Source organism: Serinus canaria, chromosome 10, assembly GCF_022539315.1.
Source record: "Serinus canaria isolate serCan28SL12 chromosome 10, serCan2020, whole genome shotgun sequence".
Lineage (NCBI taxonomy): Eukaryota > Metazoa > Chordata > Aves > Passeriformes > Fringillidae > Serinus > Serinus canaria.
The window spans coordinates 15,352,737-15,369,431 of NC_066324.1; the positions used below are offsets into that span (position 1 = coordinate 15,352,737).

Consider the following 16,695-nt stretch of genomic DNA (forward strand, 5'->3'; position numbering starts at 1 on the left):
TAATAGTCCTTTCAGGGGTCCTCATTAGATGTACAGCTCTACATTCTTTGAAAAGAAGAAAAAAGGAGGTCATACAGCATTAATTATATCTAATCCTTTTTAGAACAATTTGAAGTTGGGCAAAATGCTGTACTCAAACAGCTGAAGTTGTAAATAAGCCATTAATTTTGTAACTTTACGTATCACATGCATTTTCATACCCTGTTGCCTTTGTCAATATAATTAATTCCTTTGCTGACAAGGGCTTTTTTGCATCTTCTAATACTTTAAAACCACCAGTACCACAGGACACTGTATGTTGCAGGTAGTTCTTTGTTCTAACTTTCAACATTTGCCTCGATGAGCTAGGGGCCAAAATAATTTCCATAATGCAACAGATAAGGGTGAGATCCAGAATCACATCTAAGGATCCTGCTGTCTGGAGCTAAAGGCTGCCTGCCTGCTCGTGCTGCACTGCACTGTTAGACTCTAAACTAATTTCCCTGTTCCTATAACTTGTCTCCAATGTTCTGAACATGTACTCACCTGTGGCTGACAACAAAATATTTTACAGATATAATTTCAACTTCTGTCTGCCCTAAATGGCAAAGTGTGCAGCTGAAATAGCTTTAGTTTGGAATCAGACCCTGGGCTTCTTAGTGAGATGAAGTTCCTGCTGGCTTAGAAAAAGGATGGAGGATGGAAGATTCTTCAAAGGTCAGCACAGAAATGGAGGGAGGACATACAATGAAGTCCACAGATGTTTCCTTTTCTAGTGGAAATCAAATCTGAGAGGCTGTTATGGATGTCTGTTATCTAGAATGTGGGGTACTCTGTGAGCTAGAAATAGATGATCCATTGGACAAGAAATATTATTAAAGATATACAAGCCAAAAAATTAATACAAAAAGGTGATTCGGGCACTTAACTCCCTTCTGAAATGGAATGTGGACATGGAATGTTTTTTTGGCTAGTACTCTATTGAAATGGAAGTTAATAAGCAATTAATTCCTCTCTGCTACTGAACAAGTTCTCCTTGGCCAGCCATTATGTAAGAATGGGAGTTGTATCTACAGCATCTATATTTGCAAGGCACTGCACATTTTAAGAATAAATATCAGAGACCTCATTCATGTGTGTTTTGTTCTTCCATTTGTTAGCCCAAACTGCAATGACAGAAGTACACACCTGAGAAAGTACAGCATCCATAAAAATCAAACACAAGTTTTGCAGACTCTTTCCTTGTCAGAAATCTGATGGACATGCAGCCTGCCAGCATTTCCCTTTGGGAACACCATAACTGCTCTGGCACCTCAGTTTAAGAATAAGACTCAAGAAAGACAACCAAGACGTGCATCCACCCAAAAAGAACAAAACTGTAACTGTTAAAGACTTCAGTTTAAGGTGACTGAGATCAAAGACCCCTCTACAGGCAATAGGAACACTTTCCTCACTTGCAACTGCAAATAAGGAAAAAGTCTGGATGATGCTGAAAACCACACTTTTCAGATATAGCATTTTAAGCAATGCCACAGCTTGTCAGGATGACTACACTGAATGTTCTGAACAGTACTACAAATAACACACTCTCTTTCTAAAAATATAATGATAATACCACAATAGTTATAGAATACAATAGGAATTACCCAGCATGTTCCATGGGTGGGTTGGGGAACACCCTTGTAAAAGCAAAGGGCCTTATACACAATGTGTGTAAAATAAACCATAACCAAGTTGGCTAAAAACCTAATAAATGTGCACTTCTGTTGTTAAGGGCACACTGTCTGCTGTGCTTACTGTCTGAAAAGCCTATGACAAAATTCTGCATGGTAAGAGGAAGAAACTGCTGGCATTTAATTCTAAATGTATAATTCTGCCAAGTTCAGCCAAAGTGCTCATTCAGAGTTCAAAGGAATAACACACATGAGTGAAAAAAATTACATTCTCAGAGAAAAGGCCACTAGACAAAGGATAGTTTTCATGGATGCCTGCACTCATACTATGGGAAGGCTCACAGCACTTGGAGTTTGTTTTGTGACATGGCTTGATATAAATGCACTGTGAAGGAAAGGGATAAAGATATGCATCTCTGCTGCCCTCACTGTGACTGTCTCAGAAAAAAAATTCCCTTGGTTTCCAACAGTACCCATATGCTTACAGGGAGTAAGCAGCAAGGAAGAACTCTTTAATTTAGTTTTACTGATTTAAACAGTATTTTCATATACAATGAAGAGTCCACACCAAAAAAGATTTAATTACATCCTTCACTGTCAAACCACACCCCTATTACTCCCACCACCAAAATAAAAATATTCTCGCTTCACTGATAGCAAGCAAATTGTTTATTTTCAAAAATGAGCAGGTTTCACTACAAGAGCTGTAAATCCAATACCTGGGTAATCAGTTATATTTAGGTAGGAATAATGGGCAGTTCACACAACTTTTCCCAAGTGGTAAGTTTTGTTTGGAATGTTTGATAGTTCACTTACTGAATGCAGCCAACAGCCTTTCTAACAAAAAGATAAAACACATGACACTGCTCTGATCTCATGCATTTGCTGGCGTGTCCCAAATGCGTGTCTATCAATGAAATCAACACCATGTACCATTTCTTATCAGATACTTACTGGTCTTGAAACTCCTCTCCTAATAAAAGCAAATTAATTCAAATAGTATGACAGGAAAGTTTTCCCCTGAAAACTTTATTCTCCTGCAGTGTTTATGTAGCATTCTCTGAGAGCTTTCAGGCCATATCATATAGACACTCATGCATACACAGATCAAAAGTAAAATTAACGGATAGCAAATGTGGGAGCTGAACTTTGACATACCAAAATGCACTGTAAGATGCAATGTCTTCGGTTTTTTGTGTAAGACTATTTGTAAAACTGTGCATGAGTAGGAACTGAGACAGACTTCATGAAAAACACCTAAGGTATTTACTGTAATCTTCCTTTCCACAGTCATGATCAGACCAAATCCAAACTTGAAATGCCCCAGTAAATTACTAACACTGAAGTCACAAAGGAGTGAGCAGTAATTACAATGGGACATAATTCAGAAATGTTGAAGAAGGGGAGAAGATGGCAAAACCACAAAATGCAGTGTCAAAAAACCCTTGGATCCAAATTTCATCATTTGAGAGGAACCAAATGCTGCTTACAAGCCAAACCTGTTGTCATACCACAGAAAAACTGCAGCTCAAGGAACCCTCTATTTCCTTTATAGCTGAAATTAAAGCTTGAACTAATGACCAGGGTTTCACAGAATAAACCACTACTAACTAGTGAGAATTTGAAGAGCATTTATATAAATTTCACAGATAAACATGACAGAATAGATGAGAAAAGATGAGATAATCATCATGTCACTGCAACTACTGGTGAGGTGGCTGTGGTACAGGCAAGGCAGGGCTGGCACCTCCTTCACTGCACTTTGGGCATAAGCACAGCACTGTCTGTAGCTTCTAGAACTCCAATAAAACCTGAATTCATTCATAAAAGCCAAAATGTAACCCCAAAGAAGAAACAGTTTGATAGCAAAATGATCATAAACCCTCTTACTACCAGTGATGAATAAGCCAGGCATTCTGGGTGTAGAACAGCTAATACAAACAACAACTCCACAGCCTTGAAGTGTAATCAATTAACACCATAGCCCATGAACAGAAGTGGTGAGAAATGGCTTAATTCCCAATCTGATTCCTATAACCCAAGCTGCATTTATTGAAATGTGATAATCTCTGCACAAAATGGGTTTGGATGGAATGGAATTATCTGTCTAGTCTGAAGTACAGACTATCATCCCCAGCAACTATATCATGATCTTAAGTAGGATCTGATTAAACCACCAGCAATAAAAAATGCATTCTCCTTATTCTCTCCTTTATACAATCCACTCCCTCCCTCCCAATCTACAGTCCATTGGAAACTCCTAGTTCCTGGAAAATTTATACTGCTGCTTATGCATGGAATAAGTGCTTTTAGATGGACAGGACTATAAAATAAAATTGATTGTTTCTTTCAGCTTTGTGATACTATCACTGCAATTCTTCTCTGGATGACAGAGATGTATAACTAAGTTAAATAATTGCCTTCTTTACTGCCCAGGTTCAACTCTGAATGCATCTGCAGCACTCCTGTTGAGTTATATCAAGTGATTGGAATTGGAAAGACTATTTTTAAAGCAGAACAGACAAGAATTGACACAGCCTTTTTTAAATCTGGTGCTAATGTAAGAAAGGCTGTTCGATCCTGTGAGAAGTGTGAGGGAAATGAGTTATTTTTGGCAAGGTTTCACCCACTGATATGTGTTTCTGTAATACAGTCAAGTACCATAAGTACTATCCTCCCTAAGGGAAAGCTTTTACACTTCACATAGCAACAGTGGCAATTGCATACGTTTCACAATTCTCCTTCCCCCACCCCCTTTTTTTGGTGTTTGAAGAGGCTTTGTACAGAAAAAACAGCAATGAACTGTGTGTTCTGCTTAAGCACAACTGACAGCAAAGATGAGCTGTGACAGAGTAGAAAAAAGTGCTGATCACTCAGGGCAGCAACACAGCAGTGCCATCCATGCCAGCAGCTCCAGGGGGGCCTGAGCACTTGAACTCTTCTCCTACCTCCACTGCTGCTATCCAGCTTTTCACACAAAGGCATTTGCTTAACTCTTGGTTCTGTAAATGTTTAACTCTTGGTTCTGTAAATGCTTACACACACACCTAATTTACAGCCATGATGAACCCACAGATTGCCACAAAATTATGGCATACCCAGAAAGCTGCTCACAGTCAGTGATACGTACAGGTATGCACAAACCAGTGTCCTCGCAATAAAGAGAACACTCTCTGTTTCACCAGCTGTGCTCTTCTGAAGAATTTTATGAAAAAACTCCCACTTAGCCCTACACAGTAACAGCTATTTACCTGCTGTTTAAAGTTTGTGAAGTTAGTGTAAGTCCCAAGCCAAACAGCTTGGAGGCATTGTGGAATCATGGGACATTTGACTGGAAATCTGCTGTCATAAATTCAGGTCCTACTGATCAATATGGGTTAAGATAAATTAAAACCACAGTATGTGGCTGAAACAGTATGAGGCATTGCAGCTTTCAGCTTTGTCAAACACATTATGTTCCCCCCAGTAATTAAAACAGAAATGCCAGCAAGCAGCAAATGCTCTTGTTAGAGGGATTCTGAAGTTAATAATTCTTCTAAGCATTACTGGGAAGGGTAGGAAATCTCTAAATCTTATTTAGTTTCAGTAATCTTCAGCTGAATAACCACTAAAAAAGAATTCAGGAATTTTCTCCCTAGTGTATTTAGTTTTACATTTTAATGCAAGTATTTTCTCTGCTACCAAATGTAGCAGTGGCTGAAAATATGCAAGTGTTTCTGAGTAAATACTCAGTTTCATTAGATGCCATGAGACGTACATAATTTACCCTTTAAACTTGCATTTCTAACTTTCTCGTCAGACTAGGACTTAGAGAAAAGAAACACATGGGTTGCAATACCACAATTTCACCTTGAAATGCCATAGAGTATGTAAGTCAGCAGGTAAATTTATAAAATCTTCAAGTTCTCTTTGTCTGAGGACAGCATGTTCAAATATGACAGCTCCAAGCTGTACTATATCCCTCTAGAAAGACTGTGGCAATTTAAACAACTTGGTGTTCCTGTACAGCAGCACCAAGCACAAAGGCAGAGCTGACAGCTCATCTAAACTTAACTCTAAATGCCATTCTACCAATGCATTAATTTGCTGAGCTTAAGGTTTGTTACTAGTGCACCAGAGATCTGTGCAGTACAGACAGCCAGCCCCTTGCACCATCACAGAAACAGCTGGAGAGGAACTGTCAATGGTGGCCAACAGAGCTGCTTCAGCATGGAGGTTAAATAGCAAAATATTTATAGAGGTTAGAGTCCAAGAGCTGGTGTTTGTTGGAACAACAGCTGAGAGTGATACTTGACACTGAATGAATGTATACTTTGCAATAAATTAATTTATTCTCAACGGAAGGCTGTCAAATTAATTGCTTGACATGTTTTTCATAGCAAAAGAAAAAACAGAAGTGAGTTCAAAGTCAAGATGTTGCTGCTCATCCTCCCACCCTGTGCTACTGCCATACTCATCACAAGACTGCTTTTCTGACTTGACCAGTGTGAGGGAAGTTCACTGAACATAGAACACAGTTTTAGAGCAAAGCAGACGTTTTGAAATTTAAAATAAAATAAATAAACAGAGTTTCTAATGAAACTCACTAACAGGCTTTATATGGGAAGACTTGACCACACCTCTATGCCTATTTCCATGCTGACTCATCTGAGTAGATTATAAGGAATATAAATTCACTACAAAAGGTCTGGTACCCTGCTGGATCTAATTGGAGATGTGAATACTGGAGATGTGGGAGTACAAATTACATGACCAAAAGCATCTAGGCTTCCAATCATGCCCTGCTAGTGAGACTGAGAGCTTGCTAAGTCAGACACAGATTTTTTTTGTTTGTTTGTTTGTGAAGTGCAAAGCATACACAGACTTCATATATATGGATTAAAGTATATATGCCATATATTATACACACTTTTGAAAACATTTAGCAATGCTCTTGTAATTTAGGTTTGGCAATCACATCTATGCTATTTTCATGGGGCAGACTGAAATCTGGGGCATTACCTCCTTTCCAAGACCAGTTCTGTAATAATCCTGCTGGAATACCCAGTGGGTATCAACCTCCTTAGCCTGCCCTTCAAGAGTGAATGTTTCTCATATTTCATCAAAGCTATACCACAACAAGTTACAGAACTGCAGTGCTCTGGTTAATCAAGAGAATTCTTAATTAATAATTATTTAATTCTAAATTAAAAATTCTTTAATATATTCTTTGGCTGGAGCCTGTGGAATTTCTCTTAGATGGCTTCCCTTCTTGCTTTCCCTTTCATTTGGGAGGGGGACCATAACTCACATTGTGGAGGCACTCTGTTTGGACCCTACACTTACCAGTTAATATGGCTACATTAACCCTCATGGTATTTACGCATTCAGCAAAATTGTAGCACTCCACTTAGGGAGAGTGGCATGGAATAAAAAAGGAGAGAGAGAGGGAAGGAGGGAGGGGAGAGGGGGAGAAGTGCCTATTTCTGGTCTAAACTTTTTGCTACCTGGGCTTGTTTAGGACCTTCTTGTCCATTATGACACAGTCTCTCTTTTACTGAAAGTCATATAAAAGTGTTGAATACTGGCTTCTTGATAAATTCCACTAGACCTGACCAGGGTTCTCTTATCCTACAGCTCCAAAAGCCAAGATTTCAAAGAGTACTCCCACAGATCCCACTGCATTTATCTCAATGTCCTTGGAAGTGCTTGCCCCTCTCTTCCTAGCTTAGTTGGAAGTTAGGCTGTGGTTTGACAGGTACAGGCTGAAGTCTATTAATCTCTTGAATCCTCTTCTGTCCCCAAACTATCACAGGTCTGAAAAACCCTGAAATGATGCACTCCTTTTTCTTCTTGAATGGCTTCCCAGAGAGTACTAGATCCTTGTCAAGGGGCATCCAGCCTCACTGAGGGGTTTAACAAAAGTCACTATAAAGGTACTGTCCATGTATTATTCACTGCACATAATAATTTGGATTCTTCCTGTGTGTGCATAACTCTCTTTACTACATTCATTACTTTGTTCACACTTCTGATAGAGATATCTATCCAAATTATATAGGTATACTTAAATTATGCCTAAAGCCAGAATAATGCCTTTTCAGGGAATGATAAGAAACCATCAGTGTGCTTATTTTATTGGCTTTTCAGACTGGAAGTTCCCATGAAAGATTAGGTAAGATGATTTGTGCTTTTCAGTTGCAAAGCTCAGGATAAGCTGGAGGTCCTCAGGACATGTTCTCAGCACTGTTCAACTTTGCTGAATGTGCAGCTCCATTGAACTCCGATTACTACAGAGTTACAGCTCACTGGCATAAAGAATTAGCATGATATTTTACTTTTTTTCCCCCAGCAGCCATTCAAGAATGGTACAGGGAAAAGAAAACAGCATTCTGAAACAAGAATCAAATAGGCACCTTATTTAAAGTACTGCCAGCAATCTTAATTTTATCAAAATGCTATTTCAGGACTATCAGTGAGCAAATCTGTGTACAACAGGATGGGTTTGTTTGTCTGGGAAAAGACCCATGAAACATACAGCACTTTGCACTTTTTATGAACAAGAAAGCAATAACCTTGATTTACAGTTACAGGCTGCAGGTTAAAGGAGTCCTTTCAAAAGGAAAGGCTTATGATCAATGCTTTCAAGCACTGAAATGCACAACTGAATAAAGCAGATGCAGAACCCAAAGCTAAGAGCAGGAGTTGATGAAAGCACACTGTAATTCCACATGCTCTGCTGCACAGCCAAATTACACCAACCAAACACCTCCTCACTTTCCCAGCACAGAAAGGTGGAATTTGGAACATGGCTTTTCAGAATGGTCTGCTGAAGAACTTGAAATGTGCCAGTTGCTGTGTGCTGCTCCAAGAAGAAACTGTTTTGTATGAGAAGGAGAATAGTGTGAAAATGTCACCTGAGAACTTCTTGAGAGTAAATGCATCTTTTTATCACTGTAAATGAGTCCAAACAGGAGCCAAGAGCCAAGCTACTCAACCATCAAACTGAGATTTGAATTGAGCAGATATATCTACACAGAGAATAAGGTTTAGAGTACCCTGCCAAATACTTATTGGACATGTTAGAAGTGACTAGCATTCTTCATAATTCATTCATCTATTTATTGTTTTTAAGTGCAAAACTGGTCATTCTTACAAATACTCATGTTAGTCCTTTAGAGAACAGAGGCTGCTGCTGACAACTGCTGCAGAGATGGCTGATGTGCTGCTTTTACATTCATGGAGCAATCATCACCCCTATAAAAACAGGCATTATGTTTCCTTTAGTGTCTCAAACAGATCACTGCTGGTGAAGGGACCTAGTCACAGGGCCAGGATTCTGCCAGCACCAGCTCTGACTGAACAGAATGAATCCATGGACAGGGAACTCTAAAATTGACCTATCCCCCTCAGCTTCCATAACTTTCTACAATTACCTGTACCAACAGTACCATGACTGAAAAATTTGCAAATATAAACAGTGAATTTGCATGTTCTGATGGCTGAGGTGCAATTACTTGCTAAGTTTGGGTTGCTTTTATTCTTCAGTCATGTTTTTTACATGGGCAGCAAAATAATTAACATTTGATACTGCAGTGAAAGTATTGCATTACAGCTCTGGCCACTACCATGTGGCTCTGCAAATGAAAAAAGGCTTTATCAGATAGAAGTCTCATGAATTCTATCTCTCAAGAACTTGTACACTAGTGCATACCAGCCTCAGGGTAAGATCATTGGCATTTTACACCAGCAGCTTCACTCACAACTGAGTTGGACTCCTTAAACAAGAAGTTTCCTTGTTAAACTAAACAAAGAACATCTTTTAAAATTCACCTTTGGGTAAAGAGTCATTTGGGCAATGCCTGTTTGCTCAGCCTCATTAACATACAGTTTGATAAAGGATGAAGTTTACTACTGAACAAGATGAAATCCTGAGAAAAGGCAAAGGAAAAGAGGCAGGATTTATTTCAAAAAGGACATGAAAATAAAAAGAAATGCCCAAACTACTTGGCGTGAGAAACACACCAGCTGCACTTCCCTAATCCACAGCTGATCCTTGGAAAGAATCACAAATCCACTCAACCAGCAGGCTGAGTGCCACTTTGTTGGCAAGAATTGAGAACAAAATGGAATCAAATACATACTCATAATACTGGCTATTAAAAATTTTTGCTTGTGTTTGATAAAGTGTGTATTATGGACTCTCTAAGTCCACCATGGAATATGAAAAATTGAATCTAGAAAAATCAAATGTCTGAATTTGCTAGAAAACTGTTTCATTGTTATGGCCTAAGGGCTGCAGGGCATTCACCCACTGAACTGGCTGCCAGTCCTGCACTTTGGAACTGTTCCAGTGAGGGCTGAGGACTGAATGTGCCACTAAGGAACACCCAGAGCTATTTCTTTCTGTTCATGGCTGAGGCCCAGTGCCAGAATAACATGGAATTATCTGTACAATGTCTGTGCCTGTACCTGCTGAAGCTACGGGATGCCATCAGTAGTTTTTGCTGAAGGGAGGTTGTTTCTATCCTGTTCTTACAGCAGCTGCCAGCAGAAGCTGCCAAATCCACACATTGTCAACTTTCACACAACTTCTGCAAATCTTTCAGTATGACTTACTGAAAGTGTATTCTGCAGACTCAAGCACACAGTGTAATCACACAGTTCAATACAAATTTGGTAAATAACATCTTAAACACAGTAAAAAGACCAAACCTATCACTAGCTGTTTTGCTAATGATATTTTATAATAAATACATCTCAGAAGTTTAGCACTATAAATTATATAAATTAGAATAAAAATACATAAAGTATTACATAAAGCAAGCTTGTTCTGAGTTTTATTAGATAATATTTCAGGTAATTCCTTTTTCTCATGTTTATGGCCCTTTGATCAATATGTGAGCATTCCTCATTACTGGGGAGGGGAGGAAGGGAGAAGGGGAATATGGGAAATGAAAAATCAAAAAGGTAATATAAAATTTGCTTTCAAAGTTCCTGTCCACAGTCATGATAAAACAGCTCTATGATGACTGCTTGATTAAAAATTAACTGCTGGGGTAATTTGAAGATATGCCTTATTTAATAATTAATGTATAGGAATTAAATAGGACTATTCACTGAAGTCTTATTATAAGGTACACTTGGAAAAGATCCATGATCCTATTGTATAATTAAGGATGGAGGGGGAATTTACTGCATCTTGGAAAAGAATGCTTCCTGTCATATCTGATATCTGTCCTGTGCAACCACTGATCCATTATTTTGGCTCACTAGTAGGGAATACCAAATTTTAATGTAATACTGCAGAGTGAGGTCCTTTCTATATAACACAGCTCTATCTAGTGGCTGATTAATCCAAGTACATCTGGCTGTTGAAAGAAGAATAAATCACTAACGTGGTGAAGGCCAGGAAAGCCTTAGGAAGGTGACACTTTCTTATTCTGACCTACTGTTACTCCCCTTGCATAAGCCTGGAAACACTCCAGCAAAGGTGGCATCTAAATCCTGCCTTTCCACCCACTGATAGATGAGATTTGGTGGAGAATTCTCTGATACTGAGCACTTTTACCAATACAATTTGCAGGAACAAACCAGGGGCTCAAACACCTATTCAGGCAGGGCACTGGGGTTGTCTGTGGCCTGACAGAGAACTCCAGTGGAACTGGACAGACAGACCCTGGGCTTCATTACATCCCTGTTCATCATGTGCTTGCCCCTGGATGGGGAATATGCCAGAATGGCTGCCTGAGCAATGCCAAAGGTGACTGGGAAGCCTCTGCTGTGCCCTTGATTGTGCTGTGGGAGACAGGGAGGTTTGGAGCTGCTCCCCAGCCTCAGCATTGGATGGCCTAGAGGCAAACACTGTGGGGTGACACACTCCTCAGCAGGCTGAGCTGTCTGCCTGTCCCTGTGAACACACTGAACCCAAAAAGCTCTGAAGCCCAAAGCAGAAAATGCTGGTTTTTTTCCCAATCTCATCATCCATCTCAGGGATATATTGGACATTAACCTGTGTCAGCTCCTAATTGAACAGAGCAGAAGGAGAGCTGCTAACTTCTGTCTTGTGGAACTGAGTAATGGATTCCATCAGCACGGGGCAGAGGTCACTGCTTTTGCTGGTAATTACAAAAGCTTCACAAAAATGTGCCTACATTTCTTCCAAGCTCATCAGGCCACTTAGCCAGTGGAGGTTTAAAGAAATAATGGGTATTCACATCATAGCAGTTATTTGAATAATGCTTTAATGGTAATTCTGGTTAGTAACTGTATAAATAAGTATATAAATGTAAGTATTTATAAGTATATAACTGTATATATCTATATATATATACTTGTTATATGTTATACTATATGTTATATACTTATGTATATAAGTATAAAACTGTATAAATAAGTTTTTATAAATAAGTTTATAAATAGCAATGTAAAAGCACTGCAGCTAGGGAAAAGGACCCATACCTGCTGCATATAGCCAACAACAAAATATAATGTACATTTTAAACACCTCTTAAGGTTAGGCCCACACAACAGTTCTAAGAAATCAGCTTTGAGGGTTGTGTAACTTTGCCAGAAAGCCTGAGAATCACCTCTCCTTTAGAATTATTAGATTACACTAACTGGAGCCTGTCAATTCTCCTGGAATTGGGGTTAGGTACTTCTGACCACTGAAAGCTTCAACTGCAAACACTCTCTCATTCAAGCTGCATCTGTTTCTTTACATATTGCTCCAGCAGAAAGCAACTTGAACACAGCTTTCTTTTTTTGTATACAGGAATTTAATTTTCATGTCCTTTTCAACTCATCTTTTATTTACATTTTTGCAACAATAACATAGGTTGACATAAAAGTGTTTTACTAGTATATTTTCATTCTAAATTACTCAAATCTGCTCTAAATTAAGTACTATTCTAGCAAAACAGTAAAATGCATTTGATGTTTTTGTGCCTGTGCACAGAAAACAAAAGCACTTGCCCATTTCAACACTTTGAAGAGCACTAGAGTCATATTAACATGCATAAACTAGTGAAAATTTAATATCAGTAGAATATTTTACCTTCTCAACATGACAATTATATGAAAATCAAAGCAATTTGACAAAGCTAAATACCACCCCACTATCTTCATTCCATTAAATTTTCATAGCCTCTGTTTCCTTTCAGATTAAAAAATCAAGGTGACAGCAAGATGACTTGCTCTAGCTCTTGATTCAGGCAGAGTTTGCTAATGAACTAGACCCATAAGATGAACAGGGCTTTGTGGGGACCAGTTCATATTATTTTCTAACAAAAGAATTTCTAAATGCTTAGTCAGAGGCCTGAACCAACACACCTGGCACCAGTTCAGATTCCTGGTGTCTCCCAGTGTTAGTATCCCAAAGGGCCTAACAGAGACCTCCTCAGCAGCTAGAGGCCAGAGAAGATGGAAAACGGCACTAACAGCTTAAATTCAAGTAGTTTCCATTAAATTCAAGTGCCCTTGTGCCTTCCTCCTAATATGCTGTTATACAAAATAAAGGCAACAAGGCTCTCCCTCAGTGCTTGAAAAACATTACTTCAGGACATCTGTAATTCAAATGAAAAAAACATTTAGAAATCCTACTGAGTGGCACAGGTGAATGTCAGAAAGATCAGAGACTGCATTAGTGGGTTTATTTATTCCAACTACTAAAGCTTTATCAACAGCAAAACATTAATACCATAGGATTTATTATGGGAGAGGGAAGCAATGATTAAAATTAACTCGGCCACAGACTGGAGTGGGACACTAATGACAAATGTGCTGGGCCAGCCATATCCAACAAGCCAGTTATTTCCTTCTGCTGTTTCCTGAATGAGATGCACAATGCAGCAGTACTCCTGAGCTCCAGGAGCACAGCCCCTCCTCCCAGGCTCTCGGGAGGTGGCTGTACTTGCACAAGCCCAGAAGGCTCAGGATCCACACGCAGTCAGGGCTGATCCCACTGCCACCCTGCCTGAGCAGCTCACAGCCCTCAGCAGGCACCAAGAGGCAGGGACAGCAGAGATCAGGCATTCTGGGCCATGAGGGGCATCGTGGTGGTGTGTGCCTGGGAGGGGAACCAAAACCAAAAACCCTTTTAGAGATCAGTGTGGTACTGAGCCTGCCTGCCCCTGGGTCCTACAAGGATCCTCCTTCTCCCAGCTGCCTGGTTTACCACAAGATCTACAAGCCTAATGCTGCTCTAAATAGAGAAAAATGAGAACAGAAAGCCTTGAGAAGTTTTTACTTTAAATGTAGTTTTGTTGAAGGAATCTGTCAAGGGTGGATACTTACTACAAACTGAAACAAATGCTCATGAATACTGAAAATCTCTGTCTGACTTTCAAACACAGAGAACAAAGGCATGTTAGAGTGCTTCTGAGGTGGCTCATTTTACAGTAGCAGGAGATGCAGAATGTCAGTGTAAGAGGCCTAGAAAACACAAGCTTGGATAAACAAAGGATAAAACAATTTTTCTAAATCATTCTCTCATTTGACCATGAAAGTGATATTAGTTCATGTCTCATGTAGCAGTAGTAGGTTAGTTGATCTTGCAATGAGGGATGTGGGTTGGGGTACTTACTGCTTTCCAGTCCTAAGTTTGAAGAATCAGCCACTGCCTTAGAGAACAAAAACTTTCTGATGCTTTTTCATTTCAGACTCTGCATTACTAGCATGACTTCTGCAAGTGATTGAGAGTCTTTTAATCTAAAGAATTGAAAAAGAAATTAAAAACATAGGCAGCAGAGTAAAGCAAGACTCAGCAAGTGTTGAAAAGGGGACATTTCATGGGCAATGTGATGGATTGTATCAGCAGTTGAACTTCACTGTTTTGTTGCTACTTGGTGAAATTGGGCATCTCCCTTTTCCTTTGGTTTTTTATGTGTCTTGTCCACAGAAATAGTTTTCTGTTGTATGTGGGTCCCAATCTCTAGTGCAACTTCTGTTATCCATGTAAATGGAAAAGTTAGAAAAGCTAGAGCTGGTTAGAATTGATTAATGTTCCTCTGATCACATAGCCCCCTGCTTCAAGCCTCTTTCTAAATAAAAAGTAAGCCATGAGATAACCTGCTTAAGGGCTTACATTTGGGGCCCAGTTTTACCTCCTGGTATGTATGTTATTTTTTTGTGCTGTCAATACTTTTTTCTGCCCCGTGCTTTTGCAAGCTGCTAGCAGGCAAATTATTGCTATTGAGCAGCAGAAGTGTCATTGCAGGGTTAGCACTTAATCCACTTTAGAGATGGGAGAAGTCCTGTAGACAGGCATTAGCAGGATGGAATCAGACGGCCAGCTGGTCTTGGGAAGTGTCATGAAGCTGAGAGGAAACAGCAATATTTGAATGTACTTACTTGAGAGGAGTGGGAAAGGCCTGGAAAGCAATGTTACATAACCAACAGCTGGTTCATCAGCAGATGAAAAGGAGGGTGGGTGGGATTAAAGAGAGGTAGCAGGGGCTGTGAAAGGCAGCTGTACATGCCAGACTGCCCAGGCTGAGGCAGATCAGCTTGGCCAGGCAGAACATGGGCAGTGAGAAAAGGGAGCCTCTGCAGGACTTGAGCAAAGCTGGGGAAGGTGACAGGGCAGTGGTTGCTGAGCAGACACTGAGGGAATTGCAGGGGACAGTGGGAGAGCAGTGACTCAGCCCAGCCCAGACTAAAGAGATGCTTCCTCAGCTTTTAGGCTGTGCTAGAAATCCACCACACATTTACTCTGGAACATCAGTCTGATGTCAAATGAGTAAAAAACCAGAGATACCCTGATGATTAATTATGACATAATTAGAGAAGAATCTTGCATTTAAGAAAATAAGGAGACTGCAAGTATAGAGAATATTGATTTATTTTCTGTAACTATGACAACTGATTTCCTTAGTGCAGCTGGTAGTATCTTACCCAAAACTCAAGAAACTGATTAGAAGATTATTCTTCATGCTAATCTCATAATCTTTAATGGATAATGCTGGCATTTTCTGCTAGTAATTTTACTTTTTTAGAGGAGTGTGATGCTTTTTGTGAATTTAATAGCATTCCATCAACATATGATCCAATAGAAATCTCTCTGGAGCATGCAAATGCAGTCACCTGTGAAGTGTATCCAATAATTAAAGCAATTGCTCTTCCAACACCCTGGCTCACCTGACAGGGGTTTATGCTTCATTAGAGAATTCTATGCTCACAGTGTTGATTCTGTTTTGTTAAAAATCTGTTAAAATCCTAGATGTTCCTCATTAAGGCCTCATCAGCCAGATCATGTTAGAAGTTTAAAACTGGATTAATTAGCAGGTTCTGAAGATAGAAAACTGCCTGGCCTTGAACTTTCCTTAAGAGAAGATTCAATATCACTATGAGAATATTCTGGTACTTTTGATGTGAATAGGAAGTTATAAAAGCAACTTTTTGCAGTCATAATAAAAATTAAGTAATCAAATGACTACAGTGACAGTGTCTCCTCTAACTATGAATGGCTTAGATTTTGAGGATGAATTTCAATAAAATTTCACCATGTCAGCATCAGCACCTTCTTGCTTCAACTCTTTGTGAAGATGTGCTGTACAAAAGGATCAGCTTGTATGATGTCCTCTTGGAAATGACATGAAAAGGCAGCCTTTTTCTATAAAGATTAATCTCTAATAATAGCACACAGTAAAAGATGTAACAGCTGGTATGGATTAATATTCCTTAATATCTACTTTCATGTGATTAATAGCTGCTTAAGCCCCTACCAGTGAAAAGTGAGCAGTGGTTACTAAGCTTTACTAAATGTACTGTTTGTAATTTTTTTAACAGAATAAACATTGAAATGTTTTCCAATTTTTATTTCCGGTGGTTTTAGTTGACTTTAATTTCCCTCCTCCCTGATTTTCCTGTTGCAGGTCATGTATTAAAAATTTTATTTCCAAAAAAAAGGGAGCAATGAGTTGTTCGGGGGTTTATCCTCAGTTGTTTGTGATGCACAAAACCCAAGATTATTCTTAATACAATCATTAATGCAATCACCCTAATACAATACAATCATTAACTTCCATGTTTGTTTATTTCTTGAGGTATTTTACAGAGACTGACA

At 39.2% G+C, this 16,695-nt stretch overlaps 1 protein-coding gene across 2 annotated transcripts in view; it reads right to left on the reverse strand.

Moving 5' to 3' along the window:
• The window catches only part of TRPM1 (transient receptor potential cation channel subfamily M member 1), a 95,182-nt gene that overhangs the window by 47,458 nt on the left and 31,029 nt on the right, over positions 1-16,695 (reverse strand). The window lies entirely within an intron of this gene.